Source organism: Triturus cristatus, chromosome 6 (assembly GCF_964204655.1).
Source record: "Triturus cristatus chromosome 6, aTriCri1.1, whole genome shotgun sequence".
Classification (NCBI taxonomy): domain Eukaryota; kingdom Metazoa; phylum Chordata; class Amphibia; order Caudata; family Salamandridae; genus Triturus; species Triturus cristatus.
In genome coordinates, this window is record NC_140589.1 from 447,964,981 (window position 1) to 447,977,610 (window position 12,630).

At 46.7% G+C, this 12,630-nt stretch overlaps 1 protein-coding gene across 1 annotated transcript in view; it reads right to left on the reverse strand.

Annotated features, from left to right (window-relative positions):
- The window catches only part of BMP5 (bone morphogenetic protein 5), a 533,543-nt gene that overhangs the window by 170,726 nt on the left and 350,187 nt on the right, over nucleotides 1–12,630 (reverse strand). The gene's annotated exons all lie outside the window — the stretch shown is intronic.

Here is a 12,630-nt window from a genome sequence, read left to right on the forward strand (position 1 = left end):
TGAGGTCGGGGTTACCGAGAGATGTGAGGGCTCGGCTGGAGTACGCACTAGTGAGGAGAGGATGACACTACACACAGCCGGGCTCACAATGTCTTTTGTCAGATTAAAGTCGCTAGTTTATAGGAAAATACCCAGTTTGTAGTTTTTCTTTGAAAATATAAGTTAGTGGCTAACTCTGAATGTGCTGTTGCCGGGGGACTGGATTTAACCACTGGATGCATCAGGGGGGACCCAGCACTAGAAACAAGAGTCGATGGATCCAGGGAGTTGTGTATTATTTGGGGGCGGCAGCACACTCAAACACCCTTTCAGTTCAGATAGATCATTAATAATGAACAGCCCATTATTTATTATCCTGACGCATACACTGGGTGCTGAACTTCATACCGCAGCGTGACAGGCAAGTGACATTCTTAAATGGGATATACGGGGACAGAGAAAGTCAGAGTTCTTCAGAGGTTTTCTGACAGATACATAAAGATGTGCGTGCATTACAAAGTAAAGTACAGCTCAGCTACAGGGAAAGTACAATCAAGGCACTAAAGTCAGTTGATGTCGATGACCAGCACCCCCACTCTAAACACATTTCCAGCACCACTGATAGCACGTGTTTGAAATAAAACAGCACTATAGATTAAACCTTTACTAACACGTTCACAATCTAGCCCAGTATGCATTTCATCATGCGTCGTTACAAACTACAAAAAGAGTTAAACCTACTTTAGAGCAAGCACTACCATCCACGCTCAGAATGCCCCTGCTTGCTAGTTACATTCTTGCGGCTGAGATGCTGCCTAATCTGCCAGCAAGCATGCCAGGGCTGACTCAGTCGTTCCTCCTTCCAGGACTGAGACACTGAGCTGGTAAATAATACCAATTTCCACCCCAAGTCAGAATCTGCCTGGAGGTCTGCGAAAAGGCATAGTACACACCGCGAAGCCCCGGAACATATCATGGCTGCTGGATGATATCCCATCATCAGTACGCAGACTGTTTCGACATTGTACTGGCTCTGTAAGGGCCAAGTAAGCCTTCTCCATTCTGTTTCCGTGAGTATCCTTTCTGTCGTGCAGGTTTTTAAGTGTTGTATAAACGTTTCAGTCCTAAGTGTCCTGAAGCCATGCTTGAAACTATGCAAAGCATCACTCACACTCAATTGATTACTCAAGGATAAATTATGCAAGAATGTTTGGGACTATGTGATCATCTTTTGTGAAAAGGAAAATAAATTTTTTGACTGCATATTAGTACTATTTATTTATATTTTATAATGTATCCTTTCCATCTATTTGTCTTTAAAAGAACGAGCAGGAGGTGAGGCCGAAAGTGGTGTGCGCGCGCCACAGCGAGCCATGTGGTTTCAATTATCGCGCCCGTGTCTGGGCACGATAATTGAAACCACATGGCAGTGGTGCGAGTAATAGACACCAATATGCCATGGGCGGAGCAATGCGCCCGCCTTTGGCCAATTGCGTGCTGTCTTTGATAAAAAGACGCACGCAAAGGCCAATAGCGTGGGCCAAAAGGAAAAGCACACGCACAAGCGTGTGCGATTCCTAGGTCCGTTTTCAAACCCGGTACAAGAGGTCTCTCGCTGAGCGAGCAATGCTATGCACTGCAACGCTAGGCGCAAGACCTAAAAATCTAGGCATCCTAATTGATGACAGCCTCACAATGAGAGAGCAGGTGAAACCTACATGCGGCATCTGTTTTGGGATAATGCACATGTTAAGAAGAGTTTTCCAATGGTTGCCTCTCAACACAAGAAAAACTCTCACGCAGGCTTTTGTGGTTAGCCGCTTAGACTACGGAAATGCCCTAATGGTAACAGCTAATGAATCTCTCTTGTCAAGACTACAAGTGGTTCGGAATACCACAGCCTGTCTTGTTCTCAAGCTCTCACCCCGCACTTCCTCATAACCAATTCTCAGATAACTGCACTGGGCTTCCTATTAGGAAGCAAACTATTTTTAAGCTACTGTGCCTGATACATACATCCCTTTTAGATAAAGGGCAGGCATATCTTCAAAACAAACTTTCTATATATTGCCTACTAGAAATCTGAGATCCAGGGATCAATTCTTGCTCTGCCCATGCTGCATTCGTGCAGTCAGACATGGCGGCCAATCCTGTTCATATCTGGGTCCTTGTCATTGGAACAGACTCCGGTTTCAAACTTGCACATGCTCTGATTTTGCTTGTTTCAAAAAGCTACTCAAAACCTGGCTTTTTTTGACAGCACTTCTCTTTGTGCTTCCTCTGGGTCTGTGCTTCAGCACCGAGGTACCCCTTTGGGAGTGATTAATCGCGCTATATGAAGTCTTAGTAACATAGGATAACATATGGGTCTGGGAACCGGAGCAATATAGTATTACCGTACTAAAATTCCGGAGGAACCATTCCTATCTTTAGTACGTTAAATTAGTCAGCTTCTTTGCAGCTGTATTTCGAGATGGCATTGCACAGACAATGGAAAAAGTAGAAACAAAATGAATATGTGTTCATTAGGGTAACATCACCAAACGAAGCTGGCAAAACACTGGCAAAGGCAGTAGTTCTGGCTTTGATATAGTAACACGTTCAAGCCGCAGACATACACAAAACGCACTTCGGCATACCTGTGCTAGCATGCTTTAGCACAAGTCAGACCTCTTGTTTTTTTTAAAAAATGCTTGTTAAGTGCGTGCTTAGTCACTAGCCTAACTCCATATTTGAGACTTCGCTGCAACGTAGCTTTCTTTGGTTCAGAAGCTACTGAGAATCATTTATCTTTTTCATTCCCTCTATGGAACCTTGGTTCGTTTTTCTATTTTATGTTGTTTTCGTGTCATTTCAGAAAATAACCACCTTTTGTTGTTTCTGTGCTAAGGAATTTCCTTATTTTTGGGGGGAAAAAAGCAATATGTTATGGAATACACGTGCATATCCCATCTCTATGAGAACTTTGCTTTAGTTGAGATCTTGTACTCAGCGATATGCCATCTTTAATAATTCAAACTTGTTTAAATTTGCCATGCAAATGGAATGCTTATTTTCCGGATTTTGTAATCACATCAAGTACAGAGGGACACTAGTTAGATCAGAAAACCTCTCTCCACAACAGAAAATTATGTGTGTCTTTGGCTTCTTGCAATACATTTTCTCATGCACTTTAAGGTATATTTTTGTCAACTAAACTTTGAGGAATATAGCATTTTGTGCGATTATTTACTAACGTAGTGCCATTTTAGACTGCTCTACACAGCTGATGGGGCACTACATGTAAAAGAAATGCGTCAGCCACATGAAGTGCACGCTATAAACGTAAACTAAAGGTCACTCTTTTCCTAAACAAGTACATCTTGAGAGTTCCTAAAAAAAGTAAACCTTTGGTGGACAGAGCCAAGAATGTTAGATGCGAAGTTGTAGGGCACCAGGCGGTAATATGCCCACTGTAGAGGGCTCTACTGGCTATTAAAGGCACTCTCCAGCGTTAAAAGCCCAAGCCGAAGGCGAGGGCCTTTAACAAAGGAGCAAGCCTTTCAGTAGCCGTAGAGCCCACTACTGAAGGCCCGAAAGGCTAGTAGAACATTCCACAACTAGATGGCAACATTTTCTAATGATTTAAAACAGACGCCGCTTAGAGCCTGAGGGGGTTTAAATCCCCTAAGGCTCTAAGAGGCCGTTGTTGCAGCAACAGCTGTAAACAAATTCAAACATTGGAATGTTGGAGCTCCAGGCTTCTACTAGACATTAGAAGCCCGGATCACTCCATTGTTTTCAATGGAGCTCCTAACATTCCAATGTTCTAATATATAACTTCCAGAAGGACCAGTTGCATAAAATGTCGGCATGCTACCTAATCATAGGTCAATCTGAAGAAGTGGGCTTTCCATCTCTTGCATAACTCCAGGAGTTCTGTTTCCTGTTTTAGAGTGAGATGTCGTATACATGACTAGATAAGCATCCCAGCCATTTACATCTGTATGACTAGATCATTAGATACTTTTGGCTGGCTGACCCTGAGGTCTAGATAGTTGATCATGCTGGAAGGCCATAGACAAGTATTTTAGCAGTACTTAGTAAAAAGTCTTGTAGGTGAGGCTAATTCTCTTTCCTTAATGGAATGCGGATTCCACTGATTTTGTTGCTGGGTAGGCCAACTTTGTTCATATAAAATAAGCTTTGAGTAAGCATGACTCACACAGTAACTTCATGTACATGGGACAACTAAGTCTGGAGTACGACCCAACTACTAATAGAAATACAATTGTGAATTAGACCCAATAGGGCATCATTTTAGCTCCATACTTCATATTCTTATTGGAGGGTGATTCCCATTTTGCTCTCAAACTTTCTAAAGAGAATGAATGGCTTATTGATCCTGTAGCATATTTAGAAATTTGCAGTGTTTTGAGCCATACAATCAGCTCTCTTCAATGGCAGTTTTATTTGTTTCTATTCCACTGGTGAAAATAATGTTGTTGTTTTTTAAATCGAGAGTCACAGATGAAAATTGCGCAAAATTAAGGAACATGTAGCATCCCGCAGTTATTAATACAATTTAGAAAAGCTGTATGGTGAACTTGTGCTAAGTGCCAGGGATCCCAACTCAATGATAGAATGATAAAAATGTACAGTTTCATATCAGCTAGCAACCAGACAGTGTTAGACCTGGCACCATTGGCGTGAGTCTCCCTTCCATTTTTCGCTGTGTCTCCTCTGTTTTTGCTGGTTATAGATGCTCTGGGCGCTGTGCCACTGCCATTCAGTGCCACAGCGCGAATGCTCCCTTTGTAAAGATGACATGTGAATTGGTACATCCATGATTGGCTTATTTGGTTTACCTGTTAGTCCCTAGTAGCGTGGCCTGTGTGTGCCCAGGGCTGGTAAACCGAATGCTGCTGGTGGGCCTGCAGCACTGGTTTATGCCACCCACAGAAGCAGCTTGTAAAGTGTGTCTCAGACCTGCCACTGCAGTATCTGCGTGCAGTCCAGAACTGCCATCTTGGCTGTGAAGTGCACCCACTTCCCAGCCCCTGAACCTTCCCTTGGCATTATGTAAGCCACCCTTATGATAGGGTGTATTGTATGTGTAAGGTAGGATATGCTCTGATGTGTGTAGCATGTCCTAGTAGTGAATTACACCCACTTTCGTTTTTCACTACTGTAAGGCTACCTGTTCTCCATAAGCCAGAATGGGAGGTCTGGGCTATTACATCCTATAGTCCTAACTGACCCACAGAACATGGTAGAAAAACGAATTTAGTATGCCTGAGCTCAGAATATAAAAATACATCTTTTAGTGAAGGTTATTTTTATATTCTGTGTTTGAAACTACCACTTTTAGAGTATAGGTACTTTCTTGCCCAAGCCTTCCAGTGTGCTCTGATATTATGTGTATTGGCTATCTGGTTTTGGAGGGACAGGGCAGGCTGAGTCAGAGCTGGGTTGAATAGAGAGATCTGCCTTGGAGTGAGGGGAGGGGTAGCTCCTGCACTTGAATAGGGCTGTGCCTAGCCAGGTGAATGCTGGCTCCACCTCCCACTGTGCGTCTGAAGGCAGACCCCCTCTTTCTGAAAGGAAGGATGCAGCCTGGTAAACAAAGTGCTCCAGGGCTGGGCAGAACTGGTTCTGGCTGGGTTCAGAGACTTGTGACTCCTAAGAACAAAGACTTTGGGGGTATAAATATTTGTGCCCAAACCCCTACAATTGGTATTGCCCCTTGGCAACAAGAAGAACCTCTGTCCGTGTGACTACAGGAATCTGCAGGAGAAGGACTGTCCTTGTGCTTGTGTGCTGTTTCTTGGACTGGCCTGCAGTGGCTACTACTGGATTTGGAAGAAGAGGAAAAGGACTTTGAAGGAACTTTTATTTTGTGGCTACAGCAATCACCCAAGGGCTAGAAGAGAGCTAGCCTCCTGCAGGAGTCTCAGGCACACCAGACTCCACCACCAGCCTCCTGTGTCCTCCCAGCGAGGATTCCTATCTGCAGGTGAGGCTCCTGTGAGTTCCAGGGCCTCTAGTTCTACTGCTGAGAAAAGAGAGCTGAAAATCGTTGCTAACCCCCGTTAGCGGGCCGCTACAGCTGGTGAGCGTGAGAAAAATCGTCGCTCTGCTGCCGCCGAGCGCTCGCTAACCCCGAAGATTATCGCATCACCCATCAGCGGACCTGAAAACGCCCGCTATCCCGAAGATTATCGCATCACTCATCAGCAGGCCTGAAAACGCCCGCTATCCCGAAGATTATCGCATCACCCGTCAGCGTGCCTGAAAACGCCCGCTATCCCGAAGACCGTCGCAGAGCCTGTCAGCGGGTCTGAAAACGCTCGCTAACCCAAGTTATTGAATCGCCTGTCAGCGGGTCTGAAAACGCTCGCTAACCCAAGGATTGTCACATTGCCTGTTAGTGTGCCCCAAAGTGCTCGCTAACCCTAAATCCTCGCATCAAGCTCATCGCAGCGCGGAAGCCGAGCGTTCGCCATTTTCCCCGCATCGCAACAGGATCATCGCTCCCTCGCGGAGCGCCATTTTCTTTCATCGCAGCAAGATCGCACACGCAACAGGCTCGGTGCATCATCCTCCCTTAGCGGCAAGGATTTTATCGCATCACCGGCTTAGCGTGAAGAAGTTTGTCGCTTTGTCCTGCCCGCAACCCAGCGCATCATCCTCCCTTGCGGTAAGGATTCAACGCATCGCTGGTTAGCGTGAGGAAATTTATCGCTACAACTCCTTAGCGACATTTTTGTTGCTTTGCTACAGAATCCAGATACCTTGTGAGTAAAAGGGTCGCAGAGACCCCTGCATTGAACTGAACATCATTTTGTGCAACTTGTACTATTTTTGCAGCATTTTTAAAGTAACTATATTTTTCTAGTATTGTGGATTTTTACTGTTATTTGTCTTGTGATTACGTCTATATAAATATACCTATTTTTTATAACTACTTGAGTGGTGTCCATTTGTAGTGTTCCTCATTATATTACTGTGAATGGTCATAAATGCTTCACACACTGCCTCTGAGATAAGCCTGCTGCTCGTGCTACGTTACCACAGGGTTAAGCAGGGGTTGTCAAAGGGTGTAGGCTGCTTACTCTGACTTAGGAAGAAGGGTCCCTACTTGGACAGTGGCCAGCCATTGCCAACTAGAGACCCCCCTTTCTAACAGACAGTGTATCATATCTGGGAGTGAACTACCCAAAAAAACAAAACCATCAACCGTGGTGGCAGCAAACACTAAGGGGTGTTAATAACCCATGGCTGTCTGGCAAAATTAAAGAAAAAAAGAAAATAGGATTCGGGTCCTCGAGTTTTTAAGTGAGGTCAATCGCCTCCCCCACACTGGAAGCATTCAGGGAGGGAGCAAGAACAGGGGGCCAGGAGTCATAGAGCCCAACTCGCCAGCAGACGGCCGCTCTCATCTTAGAACCACATAGTCTCAGAGTTCCCAGGGATCCATTCCAGCTCAGATAAGCCCCCTTAGCTACCTGTGGGAGGTGCAGCTGTCTGCACCTTTATTGCCTTTGTGGGTACACATCTTACTCTTGCAGACTCTGCTGTTTAACATTCAGACATTCGAGGAATCAACTCCAAGTGGTGTCATGGAAGTGGTGGATCCCACAATCTGAGAATGAACAGATGGCGCAACACCTGAGTTTTCATCCTTCATCAATATTTCCAACATATCCCTCAGATCTCTAAGTCACATTCCGCATTCTCATCAGTACGGCCCAGGTGGAGTCGTCTCTCCTCGCCTACTCACCATTCACTCAAGTGAGCCCTAGATTTATCCAGTCGGGGGTGTGGGGTGCATTCAATGTATAGGAGTGTGGCGCTTGACCAACACAGCCCCAATAGGGTGAATTTATGTCTCATTTGTGTCCCAGTTTTTGGGTTCAGGAGTACGCCCAATAGGCAGAGTTTAAGCGAGGGCTCCATATGGACCCTCTCAAAGTTCCACAGTGTCTGCAGTACCTCAGTCCAATAATCCTGCAAGCTCACGCAAGACAATGTCAGATGAAGGAACGTCACCGTTTCCTGACCATACCAAGGGCACGCCTCAGAGTGGGCAATATTGAAATGAGATAGTCGCTGGAGTGTCAGATAGGTTCAATATAAAGAGTAGAACTGTGTTATCTGAAGCGTGCATTGCTGGCAACCTCTCGGACCTGTGCAAACGCTTGCCGCCATTCTCCCCCCATGTGAGGGGTAGCGGTAGGTATGCTAACTATCTGTCCTGGACCATCATCACGTCGACATTGCGGTCCTCCTTCAGAGCTTTATATATGCGCAAAATCAGCCCCCTAATGGAGCCCAAGTCAAGTAATAATTGCAATGTATGCGATTCTTACGGCTCATCTGGAAAAGTCAACCATAATTTACAGGTGGTGCGTGACATTTTCAGATATTGCAGAAATGGACCCATTGGTAGTTGATAGTCGTCCCTCCCATCCTCAAGTGAGAGGAAGGTTACATAAAAATACAGACCTCCAGCCAAAAAGCATCCACCAGCATACCACCTTATAGGGTCCTTCACATTCTGTACTCAATGGAAGCTGTGCAACCATCAAAGGGGAAGCAGTCGAGCATATGGGGCTCTGCGGAACACCAAAGAGACTGCATGCTCCAAACACCTGTAACATGCCGGGCTATGAATGGGTAGTTGGGGGGACCTCTGATCCCATCATCAGACACCGCGGGAGGTCCGCTCCCTTGACCCACTCCACTAATAAGGCCCTCTCTGTGTCTGGATTCTCATTAAACCAATGTGTAGCATGCTGCAGTAATCCTGCAAAATAATATAGGGGGAGGTCCTGTAGACCTAGGCCTCCATACTCCATATCCAGCTTTTACAGCTTTAAGCTTACCCTACTGCCCTTGCGGACCCCTACCAGAGAAAGCAGGGGAATATTCAAAGTAGTGAAGGTGTTACGCGTATTGCAGCAGAGGGAATTGTGTAAGACATAGAGGCAAAACGGGAGCAGAACCATTTTGCTTAGGGCCACTCTCCCCATAATAGAGAAAGGGAGGTGGTTCAAGAATCGAACGTAAGCGTCCAGATCTGCAAGGATGTTTAACGCATAGTTAGTCTCAGCCATATGGGTGACCTGTATACCCAAATTCCGAAAGTGGTCACGCTCCCACTGGAGTTCTGTCATAGGGAGAGCTGTAGCACCCACCCCAACCATCCCTGCCAGTGGGAAAAGAACCGACTTCTGGCGATTGACACGTAAGCCCGAGACCATCCCAAGAGTGCGGGTACCAGCCTCTACAGGTGGCAAAAATAGAGCAACGCGCCATTGCATATAACGAGATGACATGCATGCGTCCCCCACCCAGATGCTCCACCAGGTCATATAGGGGCGCAACCGTTTTGCCAAGGCTCCATTGCCAGGGCAAACGGGAGCGGGGAAAGTGGGCACCCCTGCCATATGACCCTTTCTATAGCGATGCCCTAAGATACCACAATCCCACTGCATACACATGCCATCGATCAGCCATAAAGTAGCTGGATCCAGGAGATGAACTCTTGGCCCAGGCCCATCCCCTCCTATACCGCCAGAGGCACTCCCAGCTGAGGGTATCAAATGCTTTTTTGATGTCGATGTCCAGGGCAAACACCACCACCGGTATATCAATACCTGCCACCGAGTGAACGATGTGGCAAAGTCACTGCAGATTCATATGCGTACCTCTGCCTGGCATGATACCACACTGGTCATCATGGACTAGATGGGTCACCACACGGCCCAGGAGCATTGCCATGGTCTTAGCCAATATTTTTGTGTCAATTTCCAGCATAGATAAGGGACAATATGACACGGGGTCCAGCAGATCCTTGCCCAGAAGGAGAAGTATGACTATTTGGGCTGCATGGAAGGCAGCTGGAAGCCTGCACGCCTGAATTTCCAGAGGGTGTCCAGCAAGCTTGGTGTCCAGCAAGCTTGACAACAAAGGATCTGCGAACGTCTGATAGAACTCCATCGGAAGCCCATCAGGGCCTGGGCCTTTGCAGGGGACCATGCTCTGCACAGCTTCCTGTAGGTCTTTGAATCTGAGCACCACATCGTGGCCTTTACTTTATGTTTTAGTGAGGCATAGAAATTTGCAGGTCATCTAAAAATCTCCCAATCTCAATCATGATAATTGTGGGCCTTTTTGTGTAAACCACCACCAAATGGTCTTGCAGCAGGGTGTTAATGCTGATGTGGGTGGTAGCCTCCACCCCATTGGGGAATCTGGCCCTTAATATGAGCAGGGGTGGGAGTTCTTGCTTCAGTAGCCACGCCAAAAGCTTACTGGATTTGTCGCCCTCCCATTGTAACAGTTGCCAGAAATTGTGCTTATTGAGTCAATCTAGTCAGTCCCAAATATCACCCACCCGGCGCTGCGCCTGCAGTAAGGTCTCACGATGTGCCACTGTCGTGGCTCCCAGACCCTGCAGGGCAGTCAGCTCTCCCTCTGCCTAAGTGAGATTTCGCTCCAGGCACCTTCTTGAGCAACCAACTCTAGACACAGTCCCCCGTGTCATTGCCTTGAACGCATCCCACTCCAGCCACTTATCAGAGGTGTATATTGCATTAGTTTTGAAATACCCAGTGATCACCTCAAAGTGTCTCTGACCAAAGACGCCACAGGGAGACTCTTGGCCTGATTCCACCCACACCACACTCCAACAATACCGGGATGTGGTCTGATAGGACGGATCCGAGAGTGCATAGCCACCCCTTGCCAGAAACTAAGAGTCTTTCAAGTCGACTATGTGCATCACAAGACAGGTCATAGCAGGGGTATTCTTGTACCCTAGGATGTGTCTTGCGACCCATGTTAATGCAGTGCAAATGGTTCATTACTGTGTGTAGTGTATCTGTCATGTGGGGTCTAGTATGTAACCTTGGGGGGTGTCTATCCAATGCACCATCAAGCACATAATAAAAATTCTCAGCCCATAATCGATGTATTCCCACATATGGAAGTAGTTTCTCCTCCAACTCTAAGTCAAACCCATTGTCATCTACATTTGGGGCATAAACATTTAGTAGGCAGACATCCACGCCACAAGAATACCATATGCTAGGATATACCTCCCCTCTATGTCTGCTGTGAAGCCCTGAACTCCAAAGGGGACCTGTGGGGCCACCCAGGTAACCACTCCTCAGGCATAAGTGGAGTATGTGGCAGAAAACATCTGACCTCTCCATTTCCTGTGAACCTTGTGGACTTCTGATTCTGACAAATGCATCTCCTGCAGCGTTGCAATATGCACACGATGCCTACAGAGATAGGTCTGCACCATGTATCGCTTAACAAATGAGTTGAGCCCTCTAACATTCCATCTCAGAAATTTAAACTGACCCATCCCACTGTTTCACATCCCCCTGACATTTTGCCCAAGAACCACCATGAACCATAACAATTACGAACGGCATCACCCACCCACCAGGTAAACATATTGAAACAACATGTGCCTTCCCAATCATCTTCAACACCCTCAGCCCCTACCCCCAAAAATAAAACAATATTCAGTATACATCTATCAACTATTTCCACCCAGCTAAGGGGGAAGAAACAGTGAGGAAATATATTAAACAAAATAACAAAGTTTCTACACTCACTTACACCACCTACTAACCACAGACCAATCCAGATTCAGTCAATGAAATAGTGAGTGCCGCGGGGCAGAAGCACACTGGCACTGACCGCATCACCCAGCAATTTGACCCCACCTGACCCTTGTCACATTCTCCTATCACTCATTCTCACAATACAAACAATTACTACAACATCTCTCTAAGATCCACTAAATCATTCAAACATATTCCCCAATGCCCAATACCACAGAGAGGGTGGGGGAGGCCATGCCCGTGTCCTGAATATCCATCACACACATACACCCCCAGGTCTAGTATCTGAATCATGCCTAGAGGCCAAATCGTGCAGCAAATGCCATCGTTCATGGGTCCCATCCAATAGTGCAAAGTCATGCTGCCCCCTATGTCCTGGCATTGAGTAGCAGTCTTCCTGCTAGCTCCCCTGAAGCCTCAGAAGTCCCATGTCTGGGGAGTCTCCTCTACAACATCAAGAGCACTGTTGACAGAGTTAGAGGCAGTCACTTCCTCCACAAGTGCCCTCGCCACCTCCTTCTCACATTGCAACTGCATTTGGGTTCATATGATGCAGTCAGTCCCCACTACACAGTCTGACTCCGGATGATCCAAGCCAAGGGAGCAATCCGGCAGACCACCACATGCCTGGAAGAGCAAGAGGTACACTTGCCCAGTCCATCCTGTCTTCCTGTTCCTCGGAGGCCGGTGGTTCCCAAATGACACTTGTCCATCACCTGCGGGGTCAGGACAAGCCATCACCCCACACCTCAAGCCAGTACCAAGCCACCTCAGGAGTCATGAAAACAGTCACCATGGATAACCTTCAACATGTCAACATCACTCTCAACTTTTGTTTCATGCCCCCAAAAGATGTCCTCATCTGCTGTGCTAGGCGGGTGTAATCAGGAAATATGTGTATGACATGATTCTCGAATGTGAGATCCCCAACACATCTTAAGGATATTGTCCCAGTCCCATTAATTGACGTCTCCTGCAATAACAGTACGGGTTGGGGGCCCCTGTTGGGGGCAATGTGGCTTGGGCC